We start from the raw sequence: 7162 nt of genomic DNA, 5'->3' as shown, positions 1-7162 counted from the left end.
AAAAAACACGTTTCATAAATGAGAACCAGAAGCTACTATAAAGGCCAAATTAAATATTTATTTGTCAAATAATCAAAGGATTCACTGATTCGGGTTTAATGTTGACTCGCCATCTGTAATCAAGAATGTCGTCTCCTTGGTTCGTGAATCGCTGGAATACCTGGAATTCAGAAACCGTCACTGAGTTTGGCTCCTATATCAAGCGTCTGCAGCGTATTATTAACATATTTGAGTTGTTTTTCAGGACTTGGGCCAATGGACTAGAATTAAACATGGAAAAAATTTAGGGCAACTTCCTAGCCTGCACAGGCTCAAATCCGACCCTGGGTTAACCCTAGATCTCTCTATATAGATGTCACCTTGGCAAAAACGATCTACCCTAAATCTCTTCACGACGGCGATAGGCTTACGACGGCTAGATCTTGATATCAACCCTGGGTACCTCGAGCTTGGGCCACGATTACACCAAGCTTTGATACCACTTCAAGGCACATAATCGATCAAAAACGATCTACTCTAGATCTCTTCACGACGGCGACATGTATCCATGCGGCGACTAGATCTTGATATCAACCCGGGGTACCTCGAGCTTGGTCCAGGATTACACCAAGCTTTGATACCATTTCAAGGCACATAATCGACAAACACTTTATTATTGCAAGATAAAAATGACTCAAAAACTCGTTACAAAAATTACCTATTGATCACACATCTAATGCCTCAAACCAAGCCTTATATTTATAATGTAACCCTCAATTGTTGACCAAGACATTACCATAATGATCATATTACACTTAGGTCATTCCATGTTCACCGACTCGTGAATACGGTCCGGAATTACCAACACTTAGTTACCAATTTATCACATACAAATATGATCTCTGTAAAGACAAATGGATGGTTAAAGACCCTTATCTAAATTGTGTTCTTGATAAACTAGTCAACTGTCCAGCATTTCTATAATCTTTGCGTTCGTTTTTGTGATATATTGACTTTCATATATGTTTGACAGGTGCTGGATGAGGCAGACCTAAACATCAATGCTTTTGGGTTAAGGTGATGGAGAATTGTGATTGGAAGGCTGTTTCTGTTTGAAGAGTGAAGATTTAGATACTGGCTAGGCTTTTAGTTGTATGTTTTAAAAGGTTGCCAATTCTATATCTTTGTTCTACTTAAGGCACGGGTCACTTGTTTAATTGATTTATAGTATCAACAGTCATCACATCACTAAAGTTTTGGATTTTATTGTTAAAATGGTTATTATATATTTATAGTATGTAAATTTACTCTTTATTTCCACTCTGGTAGGATGGTAAGGTAGTTAGGGGGTGTGGAATAAAAAGTGTAGAATGTAAAAATTTAGAAGTTGAAAAATAACAAAGTATGTAAATTTACTCGATCAAAGCTTCCTATCCTGAACAGTGTACAGAGGAGGACGATTGTAGAAAATTAAACACATTGGGCTACACACGTGCTTTGTTTGAAGGTACGTACACGATTCAAATGGACACTATCCTAAACAGGATACTTTTCCTATAAGTAATGGACTAAATTAGTTTCCAAGAATTCATAGTTTTTTTTTTGTCCTTGTGTAAGGAAATTAAAGTTAGAGAGAAGGGATATGAAGAGTGTGTGCGTAACCGGTGCTGGAGGATATGTTGCTTCATGGGTAGTGAAGGAATTGTTGGCCAAGGGTTATGTTGTTCATGGAACCGTTAGAGACCCTGGTATGTTACACTACTTGGCTCGTTTAAGTCGATATAATGGGTTGAATTTTTTTTATCAAAAATTTGCCATAAAATTCGGCTGCAGATGATAAGAAGAAAAATGGTCACGTGAAGCAACTCGACCACGCTAATGAGAGACTCCATCTCGTCAAGGCAGACTTGCTAGACTATGAAGGTCTTTGTGGTGCCATCCATGGTGCACGGGTGTTATTCATGTCGCAACACCCGTTCCTGCGGAAAAGTAACTAATCCTCAGGTAAGAGCTTCTCACTGGTACGCAGATGTGCGTTGTATATGATGACGGATTCGAAACTTCTAATTTGGGGGTCCTAAGATAAAAAAGATATTCATTTGTTAGAATATATGATTACTATTTTTTATGATTTATAGGTAGCTTAACAAAGACCTTTTAATTGAATATTTTTAAAACAAATATCTAAAGTATTAAATAAAAGAATATCATAGTATATATTTAAAAAATGCAAACCCTTATATATATAAACTATAAACTAGTGTTTTATTGACAAGGCATGTCGGTAAAACTCAGACAGTGGTAAAATCTAAGTATTGTCAGTTCCATACGTTGAGGCGGTAAGTTAACGTGAATTTGGTCGGTTTCGGTTACACGCGTTATTGTACCGGAATTAAAACTACAAATAAAACAAATAAAATAATAAAAACTTAGGTGGACCAATGGGGTGGCGTCGTTCGCTAAAACTCGAGCGTTGGTAAATCACGACCTCTGTCGATTTCAGGCGCTGAGACGGTAAGTCTACGCAAATTCGACTGATTTTTGTCACGTTCGTTACAATATCGGAACTAAAACAAAAAAAAACACTCGGTCGGTTTTCATAAAGTTCGTTACAATACAGGAACTAAAACTAAATGCAGTGAGTCTACATAAAACAAATCGGTTTCCATCACTTTTGTTATGCTACGAGAACTAAAACAAAAAATATGGTATTCGGTTGGTTTTCGTTACCAACCAAAACTTATAATAAAAATATTTAAAAAAAACACAACTTGCGCCAATAAGGCGCCGTCAAATGGTGGCCAATAGTGTTTTTTTTACACCAAAACTCTCAATTGTTATATATAATAATAATAATGAAATAAAGTAATAAAATAAGAAACGCTTACCATAACAGAAAAAAAAAAGTAATAATACTAACTAGAGGTTGCCCTCGGCACGTTGTGCCGGTGTATTGTAAAACTAACAATAGAAACAATAGAAATTAAACACTTCTATTTTATATAAAAAAATTGCCAAAGAAAAACACCATGATAAAGGCAAAGGAAACAAGTCGCAACGTTCAAACTAGCAACAAACATAGTGCAACACAACTTTGATACTAAACCACCTTACTTTTTTATTGATTAATTCAGTGTAGAATCTATATATACATTCTACACCACCTTACTTTTTTTGTTAGCTTAATTTAGTGTAGAATCTATATATACATAGATTCATTTCTATATTAAAAAAGAAAAAAAAACTAAAATTAAAATGAGGCAGGTTCAAAACTTGAATAAAAAAATATTAAAATTAGAATATGCCAAGAACAAGACTTAAAATTGGGTCTAGCAGCAAGCAACAACATAACAATAGATAACAAGAAAAAGTATAAATGTTGTTTTTAAATCCATTCAAGTAAACTAAAAATCTAAAATACAAATTGAATGCTAAAGTTTTATTTTGTTTTTTATTGTAAGGTCACCTGATTAGTCCTGCAACGTAGGGGTGTTTAAAGTCGGATATTTTGACTTTTGGATATCCGGACATTTCGGATAGTATATTTCACTATCTGAATCCGAATATGAAATTTCGGATATCCGTTCGGAAAGTGAATAGAATATCCAAAACTCTAGAAAAAAATAATAGCTTTAAAAAATTGAAGGACTTCTTTAAAAAATATTTTAGATATCCCAAAAAACCGAATAATTATCCAAAATATCTAAAAATTCTCCATAGCATAAAAAATATCCGAAATATCCAAAAATTAGCTAAAATTTATAAATAATATGTACTATTTAATACTTCAAAAAATATTTTGGATATCTGAATCTCGAATATCAAATTTTCCAATTCAGATTCGAATTTTCAGATATTTTAGATTCAGATTCGGGCTTGAGCTTCTATGAACACTCTTACTGCAGCGATAAAATTACAATAACTTCTTTATTTGACTTAAAAAGACATGGAAAGTTACCCTTTTAAAAGATAAACTATGTGGGGATGTAAATCCTCTCTCCCATAAAATATGAACTTACTTACTCCTTATTAAAGGGTGTATTATAATTAAACGTACTAGTTATAGTTATATATATATATATATATATATATATATATATATATATACTAGTTTTTATCCCCTGTATTACGGGGTTTTTTATATTGTTTGTTCTAATATTTATTTATATTTGAATTTATATTTTTTTTATCGTATGAAAGTTAATAATATACTTATGGTTTGATGAGACCCAAGACCCGTTTATTTTTGTTACTATCAAATTGGTTTTTTAATTTAAATAATATATATATATATATATATATGTTTTAAAATAAATATGATATTAATTTTTATTATATCCTATTTTATAAGATTTTTACATCAATAATTTGGTAAGAATAATTTTTAATTTAATAAGATGTTATAACCACCCGTTTAAAGAAATGTCTGGGTTTGGTATGACTCATACCCATGAATTCGGGTCAAATACATGAAAAGCCTCCATTTAAAAATCAAGCAAATCTGGTGACTCCAAAAAAAGGGGGAGCGACAACATCGCGACACGTAGGATTTTTATGTCTTCGTTTATACAAATAAATGAGATGTTATAACCTGGTTTAAAAGCTATATGGTTTTGATGAGACCCAAGACCCGTTTATTTTTTTTTACTATAAAATTGGTTTTTTAATTATCAATAATATTTATGAAAATTAATAATATACTTATGGTTTGATGAGACCGAAGACCCGTTTATTTTTGTTACTATCAAATTGGTTTTTTAATTTAAATAATACATATATCTTTTTTATAATAAATATGATATTAATTTTTATTATATCCTATTTTATAGGATTTTTACATCAATAATTTGGTGAGAATAATTTTTAATTTAATGAGATGTTATAACCCGTTTAAGGAATCTCTGGGTTTGGTAAGACTCATACCCATAAATTCGGGTCAAATGCATGAGAAGCCTCCATTTAAAAATCAAGCAATTCTGGTGACTCCAAAAAAAGAGAGAGCGACCACATCACGACACGTAAGATTTTTATGTCTTCGTTTATATATATATTATAGATATATTACTTGAAAGAATACATTTTTAAATAAAAAAATTAAATTAATAGATTTCTTTTAAGAACACACATTTTAATATGCTTTTAATAACATCTATTTGTCAAACTACGGACATTTTATAATTGAAAGTGTTTGTGAAAATTTATGGTTGAGACAAAATGCCATGGTCGTTAATATTTTTGGTGTTTGAAACCGTAATGAAATATTATGTGAAGATATTTTGCGTTGGTAAGAAATCTGATTAAACGGATATCTAGATATTTTCTGGATATATTTAGGGCATGTTTGGCTAAGCTTATGGAGAGCTCCTTATAACTTATGGAGGGATAAAAAGACAAAAATGCCCCTCCATAAGTCACTGTAAGTTTGTGTTACAGTGACTTATGGAGGGGCATTTTTGTCTTTTTATCCCTCCATAAGTTATAAGGAGCTCTCCATAAGCTTAGCCAAACATGCCCCAAAGACTATTTTGGGACAATAAAGCTATGATTTTGGCGACCATCTCAAAAAACCTCAGTTCTGTTCCGTACCTAGTGACAGATTGACACTTCACACCACGGACTATTTGTTATGGGCTAACGCTCCTAGCCACCTCACCCACAAGGGTGTTACACACATGGAGGTTAAGAATCGAAGGCGCTAGATATGGGGGGCTACCCCCTTAATAGGCGTCAAAGAGATCAGAACAACTGAAGATGAGGGGATGGGTCCCCTTGAACCTCAACCAATCCCCAATTTTCCTATATTTAGCTTTGTTTGCTACACCACAAAATATAGCCTAATAATAACATATAATCTCACAGAAGAGTCAGGGCCGGCCAATAGGGGTGGCAGGGTGGTCGATGGTTACATGCCCGACACCTCGTTAGGCCCGATTTTTAAAAAAAAAATTATATTATTTTTATTAAAAACAATATGCATATTTAATGTTTAAACTTAATTACACGACCACTAGCTTGGTCTAGTGTCAAAGTGATATTACTCTCAACCAAAAGTTATAGGTTCAAGTCTCATTTGAGACATGTTTAATCATATTTTTTTACAAAAAATTTTTTACACAACCCAAATTATAATCAGGTAAACCTATATAAAAATTTAATTGTTTAAACCAACAAAATACTCATTTTTAGTTAAGGCCCAAAAAATTTTTCGTCTTCGGCCCAAAATTGTTTTTGCTTTCTCGGAGTCAGGCCTGCGAAGAGTATATATAAAATTTATAATCATGGGCTTATTTTGCATGTCACATGCACGTCAAAACAGGCGGAGATGCTCGAACCTGCCATAACAGGAACTCGAAATGTACGGAATGCATGCCTGAAGAGTAAAGTGAACAAGGTTGTCGTTGTTTCATCTATACTTGCTGTTGTTGTAAACCCTAGTTGGCCCAAGGATCAAATAGTGGATGAAAATTGTTGGACTGATCCTGAATTTTGCATGAAAACTGAGAAGTGGTATTGCGCTGGCAAGGCAGTATCAGAGCGTGAAGCTATGGAATTCGGAAAAAAGAACAACATCAACGTTGTCTCAGTTTGTCCATCCGTAGTATTCGGGCCAATGCTTCAATCGACGGTATGTACCACTAACTTGATTCTTTTGAACCTCTTCCAAGGTAAGAACACTTTCAATCTCCTTGAGTTCGACAATGCCGAGGAAGATATAGATATTCCTATAGTGGATGTTCGTGATTGTGCTAACGCTTTGCTCCTCGCCTACGAAAAGCCTGAAGCAGAGGGGAGGTATTTGTGTTCGTCACATGTGTTGAGGACAAAGTCTTTGATAGAACTGCTGAAGAACTTGTTTCCTCATTACAGTTATCCTGCTACTGAGTATGTTTAATTTTCTAGTTCTTTATATCTAAAATCGATTAAGCTCTTAAGAGTTGACAACCCGTACCTGCCTTTTTATTACAGTCTCCGTGTTTCGAACGAAGAGCTGAATTACACATGTGAGAAGTTGGTGAATCTTGGATGGAACTATAGGTCATTGGAGAAGACTTTGGTTGACTCTGTTGAAAATATGAAAGAGGCCGGCCTATTAAGTTGATTCTAGTCACTTATTGCAAATTTAAAGTTTGTTGTGTAATAAAGCATGCTAGTTTCATGATGGACACAAATGATTCTGAGTATG

At 33.5% G+C, this 7162-nt stretch overlaps 1 pseudogene across 1 annotated transcript; it reads left to right on the top strand.

Moving 5' to 3' along the window:
• The first annotated feature begins 1621 nt into the window (after positions 1 to 1621).
• On the top strand, positions 1622 to 7162 carry LOC143571111 (cinnamoyl-CoA reductase 1-like; annotated as a pseudogene). Its single transcript, XR_013142042.1, has 4 exons — positions 1622 to 1727; positions 1813 to 1983; positions 6296 to 6861; positions 6946 to 7162. The product of XR_013142042.1 is annotated as a cinnamoyl-CoA reductase 1-like (transcript).

The sequence above is a fragment of the Bidens hawaiensis genome, unplaced genomic scaffold, assembly GCF_021521415.1.
Source record: "Bidens hawaiensis isolate Kalapana, Puna unplaced genomic scaffold, B.hawaiensis_p1.1 tig00025198_1, whole genome shotgun sequence".
NCBI classification, from domain to species: Eukaryota; Viridiplantae; Streptophyta; class Magnoliopsida; order Asterales; family Asteraceae; genus Bidens; species Bidens hawaiensis.
The sequence above is the reverse complement of the archived record's forward strand: the minus strand, read 5'-3'. Positions and strand labels throughout refer to the sequence as shown.